General features: G+C 39.1%; 1 protein-coding gene and 1 pseudogene across 6 annotated transcripts in view; one reads left to right on the top strand and one right to left on the bottom strand.

Moving 5' to 3' along the window:
- The window catches only part of ITPR2 (inositol 1,4,5-trisphosphate receptor type 2), a 515,364-nt gene that overhangs the window by 440,247 nt on the left and 48,621 nt on the right, over window positions 1–26,496 (bottom strand). The gene's annotated exons all lie outside the window — the stretch shown is intronic.
- LOC112867362 (non-histone chromosomal protein HMG-14 pseudogene) lies at window positions 23,950–24,534 on the top strand (annotated as a pseudogene).

Here is a 26,496-nt window from a genome sequence, read left to right as displayed (position 1 = left end):
TGGAGCCTGCTTCAGATTCTGCGTCTCTGTCTCTCTGAACCTTCCCTACTTGCTCTCTCTCTCTCTCTCTCAAAAATAATAAATAAACATTAAAAAAATTTTAAATACTTCTTTGGAATGTGGAAGACAGGAAAGTGAGGGTAGGAGCTGGCTGCTTAGACTCTCCTTGAGAATTTGTAGAAATTCAAAGACAGTTCTGGAAGTATTAAGAATAATTGCTTGTGTCTTAATCAGAATCCAAAGGACAATGGCAGTTACTAAAATTTGATTCTGAAGAAAACTGCCCAAATTAACAGCCCAGGTGAGAACCTTTCCTATTGTCTCCTTTCCCTTCCATATGGCTTTCTGTTGCATCTCTTTCCTTATGTCATGGAGAGCCAGTCTTTTCTTCATCCTCTTCCTACCTTCCTTACTTTTTATCTCCCACTTCTCATCTTCTTTCTTCATTAACTACACACAATATGTAAATCTATATTTTAAATATCCATAAATATACATTGATACCTTCTTTTCTCAATTTAAAAATACCAGCTGACCACTCTCTCTCTCTCAAAAATAAATAAACATTAAATTTTTTAAAAAAAAACATGTGGGCACCTGGGTGGCTCAGTCGGTTAAACATCTGACTTCGGCTCAGGTCATGATCTCATGCACAGTTTGTGAGTTTGAGCCCCACATTGGGCTCTGTGCTGACAGCTCAGAGCCTGAAGCCTGCTTCGGATTCCGTGTCTCTGTCTCTGTCTCCCCCCTACCCCCCGCACTTACTCTCTCTCTGTCTCTCAAATAAACATTAAAAAAATTAAAAAATATACATAAATTGACCATGAAAATTTAGAAATAACCAAATACCATCTAGTACATAATAGATGATTACTAACGTTAGTCCACATTATATTGCCCCCTTTGCTTGTTGTTTTTGCCTTGCAATTAGCCCTTACTTGATTAATTTGTCCAGATCAATTACCCTTAATGAAGAAAAAAGGATTCCCCACCTTAACACTAGCCTTTTCCCAGTCTTTCTAGCCACGATGGCTCTTAAAAAATCCAGCTCTGTAACGTTTCTGTTAAAAGACACAAGTCCAGAATATAAAGCCTCTTGTTGGAAAAGAGGATGTCTAAGTCCTCACAGACCAGACTGTGAAGAAGAGCTCCAGGTATAGCAGGATATCTGATCCAGTAGCTGGACTATCCTTTTGAGTTTCGGGTTCCACTGAACCTACACACCCAACTTTTGAACTGGACACATGGATTTTCTATATTCTCCTGAGCTCAAATGAAATCAGCCAACTTTTTTTTTTTTATGTTTATTTATTTTTGAGAGAGACACACAGCATGAGTGGGAGAGGGGCAGAGAGAGAGGGAGGCACAGAATCCGAAGCAGGCTCCAGGCTCCGAGCTGTCAGCACAGAGCCCGATGTGGGGCTCAAACTCACAAGCCACGAGATCATGACCTGAGCCGAAGTCAGACGCTTAACTGAGTGAGTCACCCAGGCACCCCTCAGTCAACATTCTTTTTAACTTTCTTATTAAATGCCAAGGAAAGTATCAAAGGAAATATTTACAAAATCTATAGTTTTTCCAACAACAGGTTATTGATACTCTATGGACCACCTCCAACTCTACACATGGTCTTCTCTGGGATCGAGGCTCAGAGGCCAGACTTAAACTCTGGGCATGGTAGGCCATTTGCACCATGAAGGCAGAAACAGTATCTGTATTATTTTGTAATAACATCTCCAATGTCTATCAAAGTACCTACTACTTAAAAAGGTTCAGTAAATACTTTACAAGTCAACGAATGATGCAGGCATATAAATTCTCACCTTTTGAATGAAATACCCATCCTAAGAAGTAGGTAATGGGCCATATCCATTACATGAACTAGCAGAAAGAACTTCCTTCTCTTAGTGACAAGACAGATATTCTTTCAAAATCCCCTCACAGAAATCTAACTTGTGTTACATTTGAAAACAAATTCAAATGAGGAGGGTTTTTTACCTTTTGTCCGTGTAAAATCAAGACACAGTAGCAAACCCAGGTATGTTCTAAAATACATTATTCATTTCATCATAGCACAGCTCTTTGTCAAAGGGACAGAAACAGTAGTTTGTAACTGTCTGCCTTCCCTCAACAGCTGCTATTTAAATCGTGAGGTGCCATTCTGTTGCAAATTATATCTTACCTAAGGAAATTACACTAGCTTTGCAAACATCAACCAAATCTAGACAAATGAAGTACAAAATTACTGATACTATGAGTTGGCACACACAAGCGACCTAACGAAAGGTGAGAACAATGCCTTCAAAGACTAGCGCATAATTACGGGTGGTGAAGCAAGACTAAAGGACAGTGCACAAGACACGGGAACAGCAGCTTTTGGCAAGCCCAGAGGCAAAGTATGTGACTTCCACACCATCTTTTCTAGAGCTGCCCGAGATTACTGTTAATCTCTGCTACTGTTAACTTCCACCAAGCCCACGCAAAGTCTGAGCTAAGGAAACCCATAACAAGATGGAAGTCACCAGAATCAAATATGGTTACATCGAAATATCAAATATGAAATTAATTGTCAGCACCTCAAGGAAGAAAAGAAGGCAATCTTGACTTTATCTTAATATCTGCATCTCTGATTCCTTATAATATAGGGGATGAGGTGAGGAAGAAAACAACCCTCCGTGATCCCACCTTTGCCAGTAACCATGCTAGTTACTTTACACAAACGATTTTATTTAATTTTCAAATAACCCCAGGATGTCTACATCACCATCATTTTACAGGGTGTATAGTGAGACAGAGTGGGATTAAGTAAACCCCAAAGTCACGTTCCCAGTAAGTGGCAGAGCCAGGGTCAAACCCTCAATTAGTCTGACTACATTACACCAACGCAGGAAAAAGAAGATGCCCATCAAAAACGGAATGCCACAACTGCGGTTCCAGTAGAGAAGTGAGCCCTAACACTCTAAGGAATTCATCGTATATAACACTTTAACCTCTCCCCTCTGCATCTAGAATGGACTAATTACATCCCATCTTTTAGAGAACTGAGAAAACAGTCACTCACATTATCTGTGTTCTGTGATAGATGAGGAATCTGGGTGAGAAAGAACAGAATGTAGAGTCTGCCGGTTTCCTAGCAATGGTGTAAAAACATGTTTTCTGAGATCCGGCAATCCTACTCCTAGGGAAATACCCGAGCAAGAAGGTGCCATGGGCCTCTGGCAATCTAGTAAAGCCCTTGGACCTTTTCTCAGACTAATGTTTGATTACCTCCACTCATAATTAAAGACAATGAACCAGCAAAAATAATGCAACTCATGACAAAAAAAGGCAAGTGAAAATAAACATGTAAATTTTTTACATCCAAGTTCATGGACCCAGAAAACAATGAGACATGTACATTTAACTCAGAAATGCATGCATACATCATAAATAACAGGACAAAAGAGCAGGAATGGTTAACACAGAAGTCAGGATAGCAGTTGCCTTTGAGGGAGAAAAAAAGGGGGCACAGTAAAGTCAGGGGCACAAAGGGAGTTTCTGAGGTACTGGTAGGTTCTAGTTCTTAAACTGGCTGCAAAGCACTGGTATTGCTGTTTTTCTAATAGCACCATTAGCAAAGACTATCCTCCCCACTTGGACTGCTTCCAAGTTGGACAGTGAAACTGTGGCATTTTTCCACCCTTGTGTTTACATGTGCCTGGGGAAGCAAAGAGGCTTCCTGATTACCTGAATGCTGCCTCTGACTGGGTAGAGAGTTCTGCCTGATTCTAAATTCAGAGTTGGCACACCCACTGGGCCAAAATACTTAAAGCCTAACCTCCATACCTAGCCTCTACTATACAAAAGGTGAAATTTTGGTGTCCACCTTCCCTCCTTCAGCTCAATTTGTCCTTAGTGAGAAAAAAAGGGGGGCTAACCAACTTTCAAGACTTATTATAAAACTACATAATCAAGACAGTATATTCGTGAAAAACAGAAAAATCGATCAATGGGGGCACCTGGGTGGCTCAGGTGGTTGGGCATCTGACTTCGGCTCAGGTCACGATCTCACGCTTGTGAGTTCGAGCCCCATCAGGCTCTGTGCTGACAGCTCAGAGCCTGGAGCCTGCTTCCAATTCTGTGTCTCCCTCTCTCTCTGCCCCTCTCCTGCTCACACACTCTCTCTCTCTCTCAAAAGAAATAAACATAACAAAACAAATTTTAAAAAGAAAAAGAAAAATTGATCAATGGAACAAACTAGAGAGCCCAGAAATAGACCCACATGATTACAGTCAATTGTATCTTTGACAAGGGAGCAGAAGCAATACAAGGAGAAAAGACAGTCTTTTCAACAAATGGTGCTGGAAGATCCACATGCAGGGGGAAAACATCTAGACACAGACCCTACATCCTTCACAAAAGTTACACCCTTCACAAAAATGGAACACAGACTTAAATGTAAAATGCAAAACTTTAAAACTCCTAGAAGACAGTGTAGGAGAAAACTCAGATGACATTGGGTATAGTGATAAGTGATAACTTTTTAGGTACAATACCAAAGGCACAATCCATGAAACAAAGAATTGATAAGCCAAAATTCATGAAAATAAAAACTTCTGGGGCGCCTGGGTGGCTCAGTCGGTTAAGCGTCCGACTTCAGCCAGGTCACGATCTCGCGGTCCGTGGGTTCGAGCCCCGCGTCAGGCTCTGGGCTGATGGCTCAGAGCCTGGAGCCCGTTTCAGATTCTGTGTCTCCCTCTCTCTCTGCCCCTCCCCTGTTCATGCTCTGTCTCTCTCTGTCTCAAAAATAAATAAACGTTAAAAAAAATTTTTTTAAATAAATAAAAACTTCTGCTCTGCAAAAGGTACTGTCAGGAGAATGGGAGACAAACTACAGAGTAAGAGAAAGTATTGCAAAAAAAAAAAAAAAAAAAAAAAAAAAAAAGCATGTCTGATAAGGGACTACTATCCAAAGTACACAAAGAACTCATAAAACTCAACAATAAGAAAGCAAACAACCCAATCAAAAACTGGGCAAAAGACCTAAACAGACACCTCACCAAAAAAAAGATTCACATTATAACCAAATGAAAGGATGGTCAACATTTTATGAAATTAAGGAAGTGCAAATTAAAACAATGAGATACAACTACATGCCTATGAAAACACCCAAAATCCAATGCTGGCAAGACTGTGGAGCAACAGGAACTCTTCATTCATTGCTGGTGAGAATGCAAAACAGTACAGCCACTTTAAAAGACCATCTGGTGGTTTCTTACAAAACTAAATGTACTCTTAACATCTGATCCAGAAATCATGCTCCTTGGTATTTACCCAAATGAGCCAAAAATCTTTGCCCACATAAAACCTGCACCCTGTCTATGGCAGCTCTGTTCATAATTGCCAACATTTAGAAGTAACCAATATGTCCTTCAGTAGATGAATGGATAAAGAAACTGGGACATCCAGACAATGGACTATTATTCAGCACTAAAAAGAAATAAGCCCTCAAGCCATGTAAAGACATGGAGGAACCTTAAATGCAGACATACTAAGCAAAAGAAGTCAGTCTGAAAAGGCTATATACTGCATGATTTCAATTACATGGCATTCTGGAAGAGGCAAAACTGGAAAAAGTAAAGGATAAAAGGCTAGAATGAGAGAAAAATTTGCAAATCACATATCTGACAAGAGATGAATATCCAAACTATATTTTAAAAACTCATATAACTCCATAGCAAAAATAAAGAGAAAAAAAATCAACCTGATTAAAAAATGAGCAGAGAATCTGAATAGACATTTTCCCACAGAAGACATGTGAATAGCCAGCAGGTACATGAAAAGGTGCTCCACATCACTAGTCATCAGGGAAATGCAAATCAAAACCACAGCGAGATATCACCTCACACCTGTTAGAATGGCTATCATCAAAAACACAAACAATGACAAGTGCTGGTGAGGATGTTGACATAAGGGAACCACTGTGCACCATTGCTGGGAATGTAAAGTGGTGCAGCCACTCTGTAAAACAGTGTGTAGGTACCTCAAAAAATTAAAAATAGAACTACCATTTGTGATCCAGCAATCCCACTTCTGGATATATATGTGTAGGAAACCAAATCACTATCTTTAAGAGATATCTGCACTCCCAGGCATTGCATTATTTATAATATTCAAGAAATGGAAACAACCTATGTGTCTGTCAACAGATGAATGGATTAAAAATGTGGTATATATCACATACAATGGAGTATTATTGAAATGGAGCATAATGGAATATTATTCAGCCATTAAAAAGGAAGGAAATCTTGCCATTTGTGATAACAAGGATGGACCTTGAGGACATTACACTAAGTGAAGTAAATCAGACAGAGAAAAACAAATGCTGTATGATCTCACTTACATGTGGAATCTAAAGAACCTGAGCCCACAGAAACAAAAAACAGATTAGTGGTGGCTGGGTTAGGGGCATGGGGGAAAGAAGAATACAGGTACAAACTTCCAGTTATAAGATAAATAAGTTTTGTAAGTGTAATGTACAGCATGATGACCAAAGTTAACAATACTCCATTGTATTTTTGAAAGTTGTTAAAAAAGTAAATCTTAAAAGTTCTCATCATGGGGTGCCTTGTGGCTCAGTCAGTAAAGCATATGACTCTTGATTTCGGCTCAGGTCATGATCTGGTTTCAGATCGTGGCTTCAAGCCCCACATCAGGCTCTGCACTGACCCTGCAGAATCTGCTTGTGATTTTCTCTCTCCCTCACTCTCTCTGCCGCACCCCTGCTCACTCTCTCTCTCTGCCTCTCTAAAAATAAATAAACTTTAAAAAAAATTATTTAAAAAAAAGGTTCTCATCACAAGAGGGGCACCTGACTGGCTCAGTTGGTGGAGTGCGTGACCCTTGATCTCAGGGTTATAAGTTCAAACCCCACTTTGGATGTCGAGATTACCTAAAACAATAAAACCTTCAAAAAAAAAAAGTTCTCACCATAAGAAAAAAAAAATTGTAACTCTGTGAGGTAATGGATGTTAACTAAACTAATTAGTTATACACACACACACACACACACACACACACACACACACACATATACTAATTAGTTTAGATATATATACATATTTATATCAGTTCATTATATTGTACACCTTAAACTAATACAATGTTGTGTGTCAATTATATCTCAATAAAACTAGGTGGAAAAGTATCATGGGTTGATGGATTAGAAAGGAGGGAAGGATGAACAGGTGGAGCACAGAAGATTTTTAGGGCACTGAAACTACTCTGTGTGATACTATACTGGTAGATACACATTTATACATTTGTATACAAATGTATAAAGAACACACACCAGCAACAGTGAACCTTAGTGTAAAGTGTGGACCTTGTGATAATGATGTGTCAATGTAGGTTCATGAATTGTAATAAATGTATCACTCTTGGTAGCGGGTGTTGACAATGGGGGAGGATATGCATATGGGGGACATCTCTGTACTTTGCTTTCAATTTTGCTATGAAGCTAAAACTGCTCTGAAATGGTATCTATTAAAAAAAACAGAGCAGGGCTACTTTGGGGACTCTGCCCAGTTAGTTCTATTACTATATCTATATAATTTATATCCTAATACACACACATGTATCTATATACATACACAAAAAGGTATATACATTACATTTTTGAATGTATGCTTTACTTCACAATAGAAGTTTGTTTTTTTTTTTTTAAGTAAGGGTATGGTGACTTCAAAGATAAATGATACTTCTAAGAATTTCCAGCAATATGGGAAAGTACTTATAAAATTAAATGAAAAAAGCAGAACATAAACTTATTAAGCCTTAAGAAAAATGGAATTAGCTTAAACAGTCCTTGGAAAACGTTCCCAGGGTCTGAAGTGAGTCCTTTGTAGGTGGCAAAGCCCAAAGTGTGGCAAAAACAACTGCAGGTAGGAGACAAACAGAAGGAAAAGTGATGGCCGGTCTAAGACTGGCAGCTCCTGTCTTTCTCCTTTCCTTTCTGCTTCTCCAACAAGTGATAATTATCAAGCAGGAGAAGCAGTTACCTTTGTCCTCTTGCTTTCTTCCTCCTCAGGAACATTTGTTTCAACTGTAAAATGATCCTAACACAATCAATTGGCCCTTCCAACAGAAAGCAGAAAAACTAATCATGGGCCCTGGATTGTGGATTCTGGATTGGGATACTCTGACTGAACAGCAAAGATCTGCACCAAATAGTAGCCGCTAATATTCTAGGATAACAGAAAGGATGTGTGGCTCTTCTTTTTCCCATAATACTAACACTTTTTTTTTACTTGAGATCTACTAACAAACATAAAGGAAAATCTTTCAAAACATAAGGCAATGTATCCTCTTTGAATCCTTATTCAAAACAAAATGCTACATAGTAACAATAAGGGTAGGCACATTGTTTTTTGCTTTGCTTTTAATTTTTAATGATGAACTACTTCATACATATAGAAAAACTATTAACAAAAAATAAAGTATTCCAGACTTACATATTAGTCAGTTACTGGGTACCCAGTATATGCCAAGCACTAAGATATTTGCTAGGGATGAAAGACGAACAACACAGTTAGACTTTCTCCCTTTGTAAAGCTTTTACTTTAGTAGGGGAAATGTATACCCATGAACATGTATTGAAAAGTACACCTATTTCTTTGCAATGACGTTGACATTTCGCCATTTACTAACCCATTCCTAAATTGCTGCATACTGTTTTCCCTTTGTAGCTATCATGAGGAGTATCATTTTAAATTTTTTTCTGTAAATTCTTTGGCCACTTCTGGACTACTCTTAAGACCCAAGGGGAACAGAAGTTTTGACTAAGATTATCATGCCTTTCCATCTAGATCTGCTGTCAAATCAGACCATAAGGAAACTGACTGAACTAACCTGCAACAATTTTTATGTAAGTGGAACTTAAGCAGTACCCAAGAATTTTGTGTGAAAATGCAACAAAATAGCCAGTATCTTCTATGGGACACACATCAAAATTGGCTTCAAATTTTCCCCATCCTGTACAGACTCAACAAAGTTACATTAATTATACATTTTATGAGTTGGTAATACTTTTTATGAGATAGTTCATCATTGAACTTGTACTCATGCATGAGCAGGTAGAGATGGTACTTTATTATTTAACATTTAAGATCAGAACTCTTTGCTTCCTGGTTATTCCCTATTCTCCTCCCTTGGCAAAGCCTTATAAAGTATATCTGGTTCATTTGACAGTGTTTCAGAAAGTCTGCATCACTTTATACATTCTCCTTCAGTGCCCATTTCCACAAAGCTCCCCTCTCTTTTTTTGTACATAGCCTTTCTTAGAGCTTGTAATTTTTACATATTTTGGCTGACTAGACAGACATAATGGTACACCAAGTTGTTTCAACTTGGTAATTATTTGTGAGTTTTAGCACTTTATCATAGGTTGACTCCATACCGTCTGCCTTTATAACAGTTTTATTGATATATAATTTATATACCATTAAGTTCATTCCTTTAAAGTCTGTAATTCAGTGGTTTTGGTATATTCATAAAGTTGGGTTAACATCCCCATAAACTAATTTTAGAACATTTTTATCACCTCAAGAAGTAATCTTGCACTCAACACCATCAACCTTATGTCCTCTTCCCCTATCCCTAGGCAATCACTGATCTACTTCCTGTCTCTACATATTCGTCCTATTCTAGACATTTCATATAAATAGAATGCTACAGTATGTGTTCTTTGGTGACTGGCTTATTTCATTTAGCATAATGCTTTCAAAATTGACCCATGTTATAACATGGATAAGTACTTCATTACATTTATGGCTAAATAATGCTCCACTGAAGGGATATATCATGTTGTGTTTACCCATTCATCACTTGATGGGCATTTGGGTTGTTTCCACTTTGGGCCATTATAAATAATGCTGCTACGAACACTGGTGTGCAAGTTTTTTATGTGGACATGTTGTCATGTCTCTTGGGCATATACCTAGGTGGTAGATGATAGACAGTAGAGGGTTTGGCTAGGTCACACAGTAACTCTATTTTAGATTTCTGGGGAATTTCTGGATTGTTTTCCAAAGTCAGGCACCATTTCATATTCCCACCAGCAGTGTATGAGGGTTCAAATATCTCCACATCCTCACCAGCACATGTTATTATCTGCATTTTTTATTACAGCCATCCTTGCAAGTGTGAACTGATACTTGTGGGTTTTATTTGCATTTCCCTGATGACTAATGATGTTTAGCATCTTTTCCTGTGCTTCTGACCATTTTTAAACCTTTTTTTTTTTTTAAGAAATATCTATTCAGATTCTTTGTCTATTTTTTAATTGGGTTATTTATCTTTTTATTATTGAGTTGAAAGCGTTCTTTATATATTCTACATACAAGTCCCTTTTCAGATACATGATGTGCAAATATTTTCTCCCAGGCTGTGAGTTGTCTTTTCACTTCCTTGATTGTCCTTTGAGGCACAAAAGTTTCTAATTTTGATGAAGTCCAGTTTATCTATTTTTTTCTCTTGTTGCTTATGCTTTTGGTGTAATAACTAAGAAATCAGTAAATAACCCAAGGTCACAAAAGTTTACTCCTATGTTTGCCTCTAAAAGTTTAATTTAACTCTATGATGCTCTTTGAGTTAGTTTTTGTGTATGGTCCTTTCACTTTTTTTATCATTTTATTCTATTTTATTTGTTTTACCATGATAAGTAAGTGCATTCTTTAATCTCCATCCCCTATCTCCCCTATTGCCCCACCCACCTCCCCTCTGGTAACCATCACTTTGTTCTTTATAGTTAAGAATCATGGGGCACCTGGGTGGTTCAGCTGGTTTAAGCATCTGACTCTTAGTCTTGACTCAGGTCATAATCTCACAGTTTGTGAGATCGAACCCTACGTTAAGCTCTGTGCTGACAGCATGGAGCCTGCTTGGGATTTTTCTCTCTGCCCCTTACCCCTTTCCCACGGGCGCTCTCTCTCTCTCCCCCTCTCTCTCTCTTAAAATAAATAAACTCCAAAAAAGAAAAAGAATCTGTTTCTTGGTTTTTCTCTTTCTCTTTTTTCCTTTGTTCCTTTGTTTCTTAAATTTCACATCTGAGTGAAATCATATGGTATTTACTTTTCTCTGACTGACTTATTTTGCTTAGCATTATATTCTTTAGCTCTCTCCATGCAGTAAATGACAAGACTTCATTCTTTTTTTACAGCTGAATAGTATCTTATTATATGTATGTATATACACACATATACCACATCTTCTTTATCCATCCATCAATGGACACGTAGGTTGCTTCCACATCTTGACTATTTATAAATAATGCTGCAATAAACATAGGGGGTGCCTGTATCCCTTTGAATCAGTGTTTGTGTATTTTTGAAGTAAATACCTAGTAGGACAATTACTGAGCCATAGGGGGGTTCTATTTTTAATTTTTAAGGAACCTCCGTACTTTTTTCCACAATGGCTCCACCAATTTGCATTCCCACCAACAATGAAAGAGAGTTCCTTTTTCTCCACATCTGCACCAATGCTTGTTATTTCTTGTGTTTTTGATTTTAGCCATTCTGACAGATGTGAGCTGATATCTCATTGTGGTTTTGATTTTCATTTCCCTAATGATGAGTGATGCAGAGCATCTTTTCATGTGTCTGGTGGCCAACTGTATGTTTTCTTTGGAAAAATGTCTGTTTATGTCTCCTGCCCATTTTTTCTTTTATTATTTGGGTCTTTTTGGTGTTGAGTTGTTTAAGGTATTTACAGAGTTTGGATACTAACCCTTTATTGGATATGTTGTTTGCCAATATCTTCTCCCATTCAGTAGGTTCTCTTTTAGTTTTGTCGACCATTTCCTTTGCTTTGCAGCTTTCTATTTTGATGTCCCAAGAGTTTATTTTTGCTTTTGTTTCCCTTGCCTCAGGAGATATATCTAGAAAAAATGTCACTACAGCTGATGCCAAAAAAATTACTGCTTGTGCTCTCTTCTAAGATTTTTATGATTTCAGGTCTCACATTTAGGTCTTTAATCCATTTTGAGTTTATTTTTGTGTATAGTGTGAGAAAGTGGTCCGGTTTCATTCTTTTGCATCAGCTTTCCAGTTTTCCCAGCACCACTTGTTGAAGAGACTCTTTCCAATTGCACATTCTTGCCTCCTTTGTTGAAGACTAATTGACAATATAATTGTGGGGTTTTTCTGGGCTCTCTATTCTGTTCCATTAATCTATGTGTCTCTCTTTGTGCCAGTACCATTCTGTTTTGATTACTACAGCTTTATAGTATAACTTGAAATTTGAGATTGTGATACCTCTAGTTTTAGTCATCTTTTTCAAGATTGCTTTGGCTATTTGAGGTCTTCTATGGTTCCACACAAATTTTAAGATGATTTGTTCTAGTTCTGTGAAACAATGCTGTTGGTATTTTGATAGGGATTGCATTAAATCTGTAGATTACTTTGGGTAGTATGATATTTTGATAATATTGGTTCTTCCAACCCATGAGCATGGAATATCTTTCTATTTGTTTGTGTCATCTTCCATTTCTTTCATCAGTGTTTTGTAGTTTTCAAAGTACAGATCTTTCACCTTTGGTTAAGTTTATTTCTAGGTATTTTATAATTTTGATGCAATTATAAATGGGATTGTTTTATTAATTTCTTTCTGCTACTTCACTATTAGTATATAGAAATACAATGAATTTCTGTACATTGATTTTGTATTTTTTTACTTTACTGAATTCTTTTTGTCAGTTCTAGAATTTTTTTGGTGGCATCTTTAGGGTTTTCTATATATAGTATCACATTATCAGCAAATAGTGAAAGTTTACTTCTTCCTTACCAATTTGGATGTCTTTTATTTCTTTTTCCTGTCTGAGTGCTTTGGTTAGACTTCTACTACTATGTGTAATAAAAGTGGTGACAGTGAATATCTTTGTCTCATTCCTGATCTTAAGAGGAAAGTTCTCAGTTTTTCACCACTGAGTATGATGTTGGGTGTGAGTTTTTCACATATGGCCTTTATTATATTGAGGAGTGTTCTCTCTAAACCTACATTGTTGAGGGTTTTTATCATGAATGGATGTTGGACTTTGTCAGATGCCTTTTCTGCATCTATTGAAATGACCATATGGTTTTTTACCCTTTCTCTTGTTAATGTGATGTATCATACTGATTGATTTGTAAATTCCATGCTTGTATCCCAGGAATAAATCCCACTTGATCGCGGTGAATGACTTTTTTCATTTATTGTTGGATTCAGTTTTGAAGTGATTGCTTGAATTCACATAACCAGTGAAGAAATTTAAAAAGTTCTAAGCCTGGGACAGAAAGCTATCGTGATATGAAACTCTAGTTTTTTTCTTTCCTAGTGGCCTAAAAAACTGTGTGTGTATGTTTGTGTATAAAAAACTTGGGTTTTTCTGGGGCACCTGGGTGGCTCAGTTGGTTAAGCGTCTAACTTTGGCTCAGGTCATGATCTCGTGGTTCACGAGTTCGAGCCCCACATCGGGCTCTGTGCTGTCGGCTCGGAGCCTGGAGCCTTCTTCAGATTCTGTATCTCCCTCTCTCTCTGACCCTACCCTGTTCACACACTGTCTCTCTCTCCCTCAAAATAAATAAACATTAAAAAAAAAATTTTTTTTTTAACTTGGGTTTTTCTGAATATAAAACTGATATATGATCACTGAAAAAAAATTGGAAAAATTTAAAGAGCATAAAGGAAAAAAACCCACCTCTTTTCATGCCCCAAGGTTAACCATGTTTATCATTTTGGTGTATATCCTTACAGAGACAGGTACACAGATACATTCACCAAAATATACACTTATACAGCCATATCATATTTAAGGTAACTAGAAATGTGTTTATATGAACTGTGTGTATATACATATACAGTTTCACAATAAGCCTTTTTCCCAGTTCATATCCTCTAATGTCATTAAATATTACTTGAAAACATTAAATTCCCACTTAGGACACATATGATGTGTAAATCTTTTTCCTCCTTTTGTATATTCTTCCCTCTACTAAAAGTATTACTGTGATAAACACTGCGCCTCATATGTTTCTCAAATTTTTATTTGGTTCTACATCTTTATACTGAAAAGTTCACCCTTTCACAGATATTCATCACAGGCCTATCCTCCTGTAAGCACAGTGCTATGGACACAAAGCTGAACCTGGAAAAGCTCACAGAAAATAGCAATTTCTCCCATCCCCTCATTTTGTTCTGCCTCTTTGGTACACCTGTGGGCATCCTCATTTCTAATTACTTTTCCTGACCACAGTTCTTGCCTATTCCCTGCAGATCCACTGCTTTTAACACATGCCTTTTCCCACAGCTCAGTGATATTTACTCCAACTTATGCTACCTGATTGTTCTTTTAGCAAAGAGTTCTCAAACTTGTTGGTACCGAGACCTCTTTACACTCAAAAATTATGGAGAACCCCAAAGAGATTTCCTTTTTCTGCCTATATTCACCATATGACAAATTAAAACTGAGCAACTCACAACACAATAAAACACAAACACATGTCATTAGCCAACCAAGACGTGACACCACCACACTTCATGTAGCTTCCAAAAACTCCACTACACACTCAAGAAAGAGTAAGAATGAAAAAGGTAAATAGTGTGTAGCCTCATTATGAAAAAAGTTTGATCCTGCAGACCATCCTGAAAGGATCTGGGGGACCCCTAACCTACAGAACCACAAGAAGGCCTTTGTCTTTCAACTTCTTGTGTTACCCGATGCACACGGTGCGTTGACCATCTCTTATGGCCTGTGGCAACCACAGGGGACTGTCTTCAGCTTGTCTGGTTGCCATACACCATGATGGCACGACTCACAGGGCACATGCAGGAAGTGCTCCTGGTTGCTCTTGCTTTCTCTGTAAAAAGTGATCAGTTTCCAAGTCCCAAAGGTTTTATTCAACTAAGTGTTTCTAGGCTATTTAAATGATGAAATCCAGAATTTCAGGTTGTTAAGAAATTTTATTTAGGAGGGCAAGGAAGGATTGACAATACAGCCAAAGAAGCCTCTAGAACAGTGCTGTCCATCTGTTGGGTTAGGAAGAAAGCAGGGAACTATCTTGTTCTCGTGGCTTACATATGTGTAAGCCAACCAATAGCGATACCAGCCTCTAATTTTACTAACAATGCTGGCCAAATATATAGAAAGAAACTAAGGCGAGAAAGAAATAGGGATTAAAGGACTTCCATTGTTAATGTCTTAAGTCAAAATATTGCATTTTCCCACTGGACAATCACACTTTTTTTCAACATGACATTTGTGTATGGGATTTTTTTCTTTCATATGATAACATTACAGAACGTAACTCCCAACCTTGCCACACAATTAACTTTGTTAAACTCCCTTCCTTCCAATATTTGCCCACATGCAGGTATTTAATTACGCAGATACAATCAGAAAGAAAGTTGCATAACTATGAAGCTTCTTACAACAATGATAGCTGCACTTGTGCTTTATGCAATACATCTATATAGACTCAAAAGGACAAGTTCCACAGTCCTGTTTCTGAACAGGAGCTGAAACTTCCAGCATTTAGAAAATGCTAGTTTAAAAGCTTTCAAGGTATCTATGCTATCATAGAAAGCTATCTATGCTTTCAAGATAGGACACTCTCTAGATAAGCCTATTATCTTCCAGTTCCGCATGGCCCTTGAGAGCCTGTGTGAATTTAAGTTTAACCACTTCTAAATCCATCCAGTGGAAGATTCACACACACACACACACACACACACACACACACACACACACACACGTGCACACACACAGCAGTCAGTCATGTAGCAACACATTAAACAAGTACCAAGCCTCAGTGAGTTCCTGGGGACCCACCACTTTCCTTTTCAGGGCATGTATCTCTCTTTGTAGGGGTCTCCAGTTGTAAAAGGGCAAGCAAGCAAGGCTCAGGAAGAACAAGGGTGAGTCAGTGGTGCATTGCCAAGCGAGGCTGGATCTCTACTGTGGAGGGCTGTTTTCTTAGATTTTTACCTACTTTATCCTCTAAAACACCAAGTTTCCAAACTACTTCCAAGTATTTATAAAACAAACAATGCCACCCGCCAGCACCTCTTTGCTTTATTCTGAAATTACTGTATTTACTTTGAAAACCACAAAATGTAAACAACGGCACCTGATCAGAAAAGATCTTTAAGTGGCTCACTCACTAAATCAACACCTGGGAAGGAAAGGCAGTTTACTTGAACTTGAATACACAATGTACAAATCAATCTTTTATCTGAGTAGTAGCTTGAATAGGTTAATGATTAGTGAGTTTTGTGAAGATACACAGAGACTTTCATAAACAAAATATAACTTCTATTAATTTATTTAATACTCATCAGAGAGTGAACGCCCACCTACCATTAACCATAGAAGTACAATCTTAATTCACACATATTTCCACTTGATAAATATGTGTACAACATTCTCCCACATGTAGATACTTTATGCTATAGAGCATGAGAAAATTGAAGTGATTTGACTTTTTAACATGCCTTTCTATATGCCTACTACATGACAAGATGAGAAAAAATAAGAGAAATGGTTTAAAAGTCACTACTATTTACTTCACTGAAGAGTTTTTGAGTGGCCATGGTTTCAGTTCTACAAACAGTCCATGCTTCTTACCATAATGTATTCCTGGAAACTACATTATAAAAAGAAAGCATTTCCCGGGGCACCTGGGTGGCCGAGTCAGTTAAGCATCTGACTTCGACTCTGGTCATGATCTCATGGTTCCTGAGCTTGAGCCCCTCATTGAGCTCTATGCTGACAGCTCAGAGCCTGGAGCCTGCTTCAGAGTCTGTGTCTCCCTCTCTCTCTGTCCCTCCCCCACCCACACTCTGTCTCTCTCTCTCTCTCTCTCTCTCTCTCTCTCTCAAAAATAAACATAAGAGAAAGGAAAGAAAGAAAGAAAGAAAGAAAGAAAGAAAGAAAGAAAGAAAGAAAGAAAGAAAGAAAGAAAGAAAGAAAGAAAAAGAAAAAGAAAGAAAGAAAGCATTTCCCATAGGGAATTCCACTGGAATAATAAAATTGGATTATTTTCCTCAGGAATACAAAGTTTATAGTAAGTATAGCACAGGTAGAAAACCTCTAACCCTCCATATCATTTAGAAGAGCAAACATCCTATAAAAGTGATTAAAATAAATTATCGTAAAGATCATTCATTTCCCCCAAATTAATACTGTATCATATGAATATCTGAAGACCTCACCAAGGACAAAGAGTTCTGAATGAATAAGATCTTTCTCTATCTTCCCACACAGCCAACCTTAGAGGTTAAAAAAAAAAAAAAAAGTCACACAAGTGTTGAATGGGGAGACTTTTTTTTTTTTTTCAGTGAAGTCAAGAGAGTACTTCTGGGTCAACAGAACTTTTAACTACCTCAGGTCCATCCTATCTTTAACTGGCTAAATCCATCCCTCCTGACTCAGCCTTTTGCAGAATGGCATATTAATGCAGTCATATATTATGTAGCCATTTGAAACTGGCTTCTTTTACTTAGATAACACTTTTGAGATTCATCTGTGTTGTTGGGCATATCAGTCCTTCATTCCGTTTTACTACTGAGTAATGTTCCATTATGTGGATATACCATTGCATGTATTGGTTATCCAAGACCAGTTGTCATTTTTATTGTTTCCGGTTTTTGCTACAAACATTCATGTACAAATCTTCGTGTGAACTTAATTTGTCATTGCTTTTAGTTCATACTCAAGAGTGAAAGTTGGAGGTCATATGGTATGTACACGTTTAACCTTATAAGAAACTGCCAAACTCTTTTCCAAAACGGCTAGGCGAGCCTGGTTGGCTCAGTCGGTTAAATGACCGACTTTGGCTCAAATCATGACCTTGCGGTTCGTTGAGTTCAAGCCCCACATCTGACCTTCTGCACTGAGCACAGAACCTGCTTTGGATTCTCTGTCTCCCCTTCTCTCTCTGCCCATGCCCTGCTTATTCATTCATTCTCTCTCTCTCTCTCTCTCTCTCTCTCTCTCCCAAAAATAAATAAACCCTCAAAATGGCTGTAGTGTCTTATACACCACCAGCAATGTAAAACAGTCCCAGTTGATCTGCATCCTTGTCAACACTTGGTATTTTCTGTATTTTTTTTTAATTTTAGCCACTTTTATAGGGATATTTCATGGTGGCTCTCGATACTGTGATGTTTTCTTGTGGCACCTTATATGTTGCTATTGCCAGAGATTCCAGTTAGGGTCCTCTTTGCTTTTCACTCCCACAGCTTTAAAATGCTATCCATATCTTAATAAATTTCAAATCTCTATTTTTCCATCAAATTTGTCTCCTGAGCCTTCAGATCAATATATCCAGCAATCTTCTAAATCTACCTCTCTGGCAGAAAGGATTCCAGAACCAAGTTCAGTACTGTGGTAAACTGTGAAAAGGTCCTACATTCTTCCCATCCCTATGTGCGGGTTCCGTTGCAGGTGACTTTGCACCTCCACCTCTCAAAAGGCACAGCCAATGTCTCCATTCTTTGCATCTGAACTTACCGTATCACATTAGCAAATGTAACACAAGCAGAGGTTTGAACACTGATGAGCACTGATGTTTGCCCTTTCTTGCTGTTGTCACACTATCCCTAGGTGAAGAATCTGAACTGTCTCTCCAGGTAATAAGATGGGGGTTCAGCCACCCCCATCAACAACCTATCCACTGGCAGATATGTGAAGGAAGCCATTCTGGACCATCCAGATGTCAAATACCTGCAGATACACGAGCCAGTTCAGCAGAAACCAGCCATGCCAGCTCAGAACAAAAGAATCAGCCAATGAACCTGCAGATTCATGCGTTAAACAAATGGATGCTGTGTGAGCTACTCGGTTTGTGGGTGTTTTGAAGTAAGAAGGAAAGAACTTACATAATTACCCTCCTCTATCAGGTAATTTATTTTGTATTCCATATCTCAATACATGCTACTAATATCTACCACACTGCCAAAATCTGAAGCCTCGGAGAATTCTGGGACACATGCTCTCCCTCACCACCTCCTACCCCACTCCCACATATAATAGGTTATCAAGTCCTAATATGGTCAAAAACATCTCTTTCTTGCCATCCATAGCCACTAGCTTAGTCCATTATCAAATTTTCTGAACTATTTTAACAGTCTCCTGGTTGATATCCCATCCTGTATTTCCAACCTCCCCATGTAAAAGAAGAGTCTTTCAAAATTTCAATTCTGATCACGTCTCAGCCTGGCTTAAAATTCTTTAATAGTCCTCCACTGTCTTAACATAAATATCAAATGCCTCAGTGCGACATACAAGGCCGTGAGGCATCTGACCTTCTTCCCGGCTCATCTCTGCCACTCTTCCACGTTCTCCTAAGCTTTAAACATTCTTAAAAGCCACAAACACAAATGGGTCATGCCGCTGCACACCTCTGCACCTCAGCCAGAAATGCCTCTTTCTCCTCAAACCCCCTCCTTTCCAGCTAGCTAACAACCACCCATTCTTCCACAGCTCTAGCTCACCTCCATTCTTCCTCTGAATTCCTAAGCCACTTAAAATCCTCTTCTCTGTGCTTCTGAAGCCCCTTGGGCTTCAAAGCAATGTAGTTAATGGTGAAGGGTCAAGATTTCAATCAAAGCTTTGCTTCCTTTCCATTGGAAAACCTTGAACAAGTTACATAACTTCTCCATACTTCAATTTCCTCAGCTATAAAATGAGATGTGCCAGAGAATATTACCCCTCACCTCCAATACCCATTCTCTTCTTCTTTTTAAAAATTTTTTTAATGTTTATTTCTGAGAGAGAGAGAGTGCAAACATGAGTGGGAGAGGAGCAGAGAGTGGGAGACACAGAATCCAAAGCAGGCTCCAGGCTCTGAGCTGTCAGCACAGAGCCCGACGCGGGGCTCGAACTCACAAACTGCGAGATCATGACCTGAGCCGAAGTCGGATGCTTAACCGACTGAGCCACCCAGGCAACCCTCTCTTCTTCCTTTTGGTAATAGAACTCTTGAGTTTAGGTAGGCATGGGGCCAGCCCACTAACCACCACATTCCTCAGTCTCCTTGTGGCAAGATGTGGCCATATGTATAAGCTTCCTGTGGTTGCCATAACAAATGACTACAAACTTGGTGGCTAAAACAGAAATTTATTCTCGTGGAGTTCTGAAGGCCATAAGTCCAAAGTCAAGGTGTCGACAGAGCCATATTCCCTCTGAGGGCTCTAGGAAATAATACTGTCTTGTCTCTTCCAGCTTCTGGTGGCCCAAGGTATTCCTTGGCGTGTAGCAACGTAACTGCATGCTCTGTCTCTGTCTCCACATGGCCTTCTCCAATAACTTCTATCTTAGATAAGCCATTGGTTTTTGGTGTTGTTGCTGCTGCTGTTGTTTTATTTCTGGCCTAGCACCTACCTAACTCATGCAGGTAATAATATTTCAATAACCATACTTATCTCTTAGGGTTGTGTAAAGATTAAATGGATTAGTAGAATGTGAAGCATTTCGAACATTACCTAACATAGAGTAAAAACTAAATAAATGTTTGTGATCAGCAGTCGAGGTGGCAGTACAATAGGCTGGGTCACATGTAATTATCATTAGCTTATCTTCTAGAAAACCACATTTACTGGGATAATGGCTTAGTGCTTTCATCTCGGCATTATATTTGAAAGAATGCCAAGCATTCCGTCACTGTTTTAAGAAGACATGCAATTTAGCTTTGCATACCAACTATTATTACCCAGGAACTACTTTCATGAAGAGGTTCATACTCAGCCTGAAAACCTGGATGTGCCTCCCCCATGGGTACCCATTTTTTAACCTACAAGTCAAATGCTATCTTAATTAAGAAGCTTTCCTCACCTCTCAAAACAGGAAATTACAATTTCCATCCTCCTGCAATACCATCACCACACCTTTTTATTTAGCCTTTATCACTTTCTACCTTGTGCTATAATTGTTTACCAATACATCTTATCTCCCTCATTAGATTATAAATTCCTTGAGAGCAGCATTCATTTCTGACTGGCTTGAACTGTAGCAACAAGTTCACACACTGCACTGAGCACAGTGGATATTGAATAAATCTCTACCAAACATATCCCAAGATCTGACAGTATTGAAGAATACTAGCTTCAAAGAAACTTGCCTCACCACCTAGTAACTGTGTGACCTTGAGCAGGTGACTTTACTTCTCTGAGGAGTGGCTTCCACGTTTGTAGAATGGCACTATTAAGAATTAAACAAGGTAACATGGATAACGGCTACCTTAAGCCCTCAAAGGTAAGAAATCCAACATTTAGGACTTTCTATTCTTAGAAAGAGTATAGTCGTGGCTATTAAAATTCTCACAAAGGGCATTTATTCAGTATTTATAAGGAAGTTAGACACACAACCAACTGCATACCCAATTTTAGAAGAGAGATTTTTACACAAGAGCTAGCAGCACAGGAAATTGGCCCATCAATACACGATTAGCAAGTGGGCGAGTCCCACTAGAAAGACAGTGGTCCTAACGCCATTAAACACACACATTACAAGTGTTCATTGTCTGTCCCTCACTTCTGAAGGGAGGGAATTAAACTTCACCACATAAAGCCACAAATCAAAGCTCACGTACCGTATATATCTTAGATACACAATAATTGTGGGAGTGCTGCCCTACATACCAATTTGTGAGGCTTCCAAAGCAATCTGGTTTGACCATTCAGAACCACAGCAAATTCCTCCAATAGAGACTGAAGGATTTTAAAGTGTGAACACTTTTACAACCCTGACTAGCTCCAACAGAAGAAGCAAAGAGGCAGTCTCTTTTCATTTCACCCTTTAGGCCTTCTCCGAAACCTCCCTGAGAAGAGTAAACTTAGTATCCAATTTCCACTGCCTCCTGGAGTTTAATATTAGCCGCAGAAGGTTCTTACTATGATGACATACCATAATGACACATGATCGGCACAGCAGTAACATTCGACTAGAGAATTTTAAAGATTTTTTTGTATAAAGCATGTAATGTTGGTTTGGAAATCCATTGGACTTTTCTAAACTTCTTTGTGTAGCAGGAAAGTATAAAATGCTAAAAAAGTCACTCGAGACACATAGAAGTTTTCATCTTCTGCTATTCACCCTACAGATTTATATGTTAGAATGCACACTTGATACCAATGAACTTAAATTTAGAGAATTTAAGACTATAACAAAATAGGGGTGCTTGGGTGGCTCAGCTGGTTAAGCATCCGACTTTGGCTCAGGTCATGGTCTTGGCGGTCAAGCCCTGCATCAGGCTCTGTGCTGACAGCTCAGAGCCTGGAGCCTGCTTCGGATTCTGTGTCTCCCTCTCTCTCTGCCCTTACCCCGCTCACACTCTTTCTTTCTCTATCTCTCAAAAATGAATAAATTGTAAAAAAAAAAAAAAAAAAAAAAAAAAAAAAAAAGACAACAGGTCTACACATTGCTTTACATATTTTATGTAAAGTTTTTATTTATTTATTTTGAGAGAGTGCACAAGTGGGGGAGGGACAGAGAGAGAGAATCCCAAGCAGGTTCCACACTGTCAGTGCAGAGTCAAATGCAGGACTTCAACTTCAGAACCATGAGATCATGACCTGAGCCAAAACCAAGAGTTAGGGGCTTAACTGACTGAGCTATCCAGATGCCGCACATGGTTTTATTTTAAAACAACTCATCAGCCAGCAATTTTGCTACACGCTGGGTAGCATTAAGACCCCAAAACAAGCATCTGAAATTATATTGCCTTTAAGAATTATAATTTTTTTTAGAACTCCATTCATTAATTCAAAATTCATTCGGCACTGACAATATGCAAAGCACTGTTCTTGATCTTGGCAATTCCCCAGAATGCAAGGCTAACATGGTATTTACTCTCATACAGTTTATAGTCTAACTGCGGGTCTTTCAAGTAAGGAAACAGGTGCAACTTCCGAGCAGGCACAAGTGATGTGACTGTCTTCAGGCCCAAGCTCACTGACAACTGCAGTGGACAGTTCCCAGCATGCCAGCAGCCTCCAACCTCGAACCCCTCCATCTCCTTTATGAGAGCTTTCCCTGATACTTGGAGACCTTGCTCAGCTTCAAAGAGGAGCAGCCCAGAAGTGTGCTGTGGAAGATTGCCAACCCATAACCCACAGAGGATAGAAGTTGGCCCCAGACTTTCTGTCCGTGGGTAGGAGATTCTGAGGCATGGTCCCCATGGAGTCTCAGAGGACCCCAGAAGCACTGAGCTCTGGTTGCCACAGCAGTGGACATTCATGAACAATCTGTTGCCTTTTCTTTCTTTAGGCTCACTCTCCCCCACTCCATTATCCGTGCTGCAAGAGATCACCTCCCAAACTGACTACCTCCATCCACGCCTTCCAAGGTCTGATTTGTAGGGATGCTGACCTACACATTCCTAATCTACTTCTCAGAGATATTCAAAAATACTGGAATAACACATGGATCACACATTTACCTTGAACCAACTTAACGAATTTCCAGGTGTCATAAGCCTGGGAGTTTGAATAAATAATTTGGATAAGAGTTAAGATGAGAGAGAGAGAGAGAGTCAGAGTGAGTGGCAGGCTAGAATAATGAGCCAATCAATGCTAATAAGATGAAATGTAACAGATTCTCTGCTTGGTACCAAAGTACCAATTATACAGCACAGGAGGAGGAAAATGAGGATTAAAGATGCAAATGAAAACACATCAGGAATCTAGGTTGACTAACAGCTGGAGGTGAGTTAGGGATCCTGCCCAGGACTCTTGGGCCACAAGCACAGTATCCCAAAATAAGAGTCTCATAATACTGCACCCAAATGTACTACATTCTCTTCTTTCTACAACCACCAAGAATTACACTGACGGAGGGTTGTAGCAACTCTGGCGGTGGCCAGGCAGCTGGGCTTCCTGAAGGCTCTGGGCACGGGCAGCCAGCAGGCACCTGCACACGCCAGTCTCACCACCAGGATGCCCAAGAGGGAGGTCAGCTCCGCCGAGGGGGCGGGAAGGAGGAGCCCAAGAGGAGGTGGGCAAGGTTGTCAGCTCAACCTGCTCCTGCAAAAGTGGAAGCGAAGCCGAAAAAGGCGGCAGCGGGGGAAAGGATAAATCTTCAGACAATAAGTGCAAACAAAGGGGAAAGGGGGAGCAAAGGGAAAACAGGCTGAAGGGGCTCACCAAGACACGAAAGAAGACTTGCCTGCAGAAAACGGAGAAACTGAAAATGAGGAGAGTGCAGCCTCTGAGGAAGCAGGAGAGAAAGAAGCCAAGTCTGATTAATATCATATCCCAGGTCTTATCGGTGTTCGCTGTCTCCCTTCTTGTACAACCTAGAGGAATATTTTTATCAGTTATTTTGTAAATGCAAGTTTTTTAGTAGCTCTAGAAACATTTTTAAGAAGGAGGAGATCCCACCTCATCCCATTTTTTTAAGTGTAAATGCTTTTTTTGAAGAGGTGAAATCACTTGCCGGGTGTTTATTTTTTGGTACAACCAGAAAATAGTGGGGTTGTACAACCAGAAAATAGAAAATACGGGAGGCTGTGATGGTCTTAGGTGCCAGCTTAACATTCCACATATGGGGTAGTTTTTATATCCTATAATACCAAACATACTAAAAGGCAATTTAGAGTCGGTCGTGCGTTTAATGTCTTGAACATTTTAAATTACTTGTATTCCCATGTTGTTTTTGGTAGAATTGTTTCCTTGATCTTAGCTCTCCCCTGTCAGAATTTTGTGCATTCTGTAACATCTTGGTGGTGGTAGTCCAATTTCCTAGCAACTTTGTTAATATGTTGTGCAAGATTGAACATTGAATATGTAGTATATATGATATTAAATTGTGAATCAAGGGGGCTTAACAATGCAACAGCATATCAACATTTGAAGATATTGGTATTTGATGTACTGCTAAGGAAAATCTGCCTCCAAATTTTAAGCTGGAAGGTCACTGGAAGAACTTTTGGAAAAGAATCACAACTACATGATTTTTTAGATTTTTGGTACATACATTAAGCATTGTGTACAAATTGAATCATCTGTACTGATCCTCAGAACAACCAATAAAAACTCACTTATGAAAGAAAAAAAAAAAAAAAAGAATTACACCGACAAATAGAAGCCCAACCAGAAAACAAACAAGACAGTATAATGAAAACTGGAGAAATCACTGAAGACTTTGTGACTAGCCACAGGCGAAAGATTTTTTAAAAATTAAGCCTGCAGGAGGAAAAATCTGCAGAAACATGATCATTCTAAACAAATATTTAAAAGGGCTGTTGTGTGGAAGAGGAATTAGATTTAATCTGTGTGGCTTTTTAGAACCAACAACTAAAACTTATAGGAGGGCATAGTTCAGTACACGGTATGGTATAGTGATTCAAAACAAACAGCTCTGGAATCAGTGACATTAAGACAGCGGCATAACTTCTTTGTACTTGACTCTGTCAACTGCAAAACTGGGAAGAGCAACAATTTCCACTTTGTAGGGTTATTGTAATTACCACATAATCATGCATAGGAAGCCCCAAGCACAACGTAGCATGGTTTAAATGCTCAACCAATGTTATTTCAAATCTGAAATTGTTTCAGTCATCATCAAGTAATTACACTAACCCTAATTCTGAAGAAATCCAACACAGCAATCGTTAAACTGGCTCATACTGGTGAATCACTGTGTTATGCAAGGCTGACATAGTCAACTACACAAAAATCCAAAGGTGCTTCCTTGCAAGATGGCTTTCTCACTTAAGCACTTGTGTGTGTAATCTCCATGACTGGAGGCAAAAGGTGACAGTCCCGGCCTTCAAAGAGACTTCCTTGAATTATGTGAAGAAAAGGAATTGAGTTGAAGAAATAATCTTGTCGATCTTCTCCCAAGTCCCTGACTTCTCACTACCTACATTAGTGTTGCACAACAGAGCAGATTTCTCTATTTTAGCTCTAATTCCGGAAGCATTCTGACTGCTTCAGAATGACTTTGTGCTTGCTAGATGTGTCCACTTGATAGGCACGGTAGATTATGAAAAGTCACATGTCAAATGAGCACAGATCTCAAGAGCTGAAAATTGCAAGACCAAATGGGCCAAGGCCAACCCTGGGGAGTATCTAATGAACCAGAAGAAGGGGCCATCTTCTCTTCCCTCAGTCCCTCTGGGGAGGGGGGGTGGCTTCCTGGGTCCTCTATTACTTCTTTTTTTTTTTTAATTTTTGTTTAATGTTTATTTATCTTTGAGAGAGAGAGAGAGAGAGAGAGAGAGAGAGTGAGCGAGAGGGGGTGGGGAGCAGTGAGAGGGAGACACAGAATCCAAAGCAGGCTCCAGGCTCTGAGCTGTCAGCACAGAGCCTGATGCAGGGCTCAAAGTCACAGACCATGGAATCATGACCTGAGGTGAAGTCAGACACTTAACCGACTGAGCCACCCAGGCACCCCTCTATTACTTCTATATTTTATCACCCTGATGGTAATAAAAGGACACACAGCCTCTTTTGCCTTGATTTATATTAGCTTCTCCTTCC

The sequence above is a fragment of the Puma concolor genome, chromosome B4 (genome assembly GCF_028749965.1).
Source record: "Puma concolor isolate L17-30 chromosome B4, mPumCon1.1.hap2, whole genome shotgun sequence".
Classification (NCBI taxonomy): Eukaryota; Metazoa; Chordata; class Mammalia; order Carnivora; family Felidae; genus Puma; species Puma concolor.
Note: the sequence above shows the minus strand (reverse complement) of the source record. Positions and strands in the feature narration are given on the sequence as shown.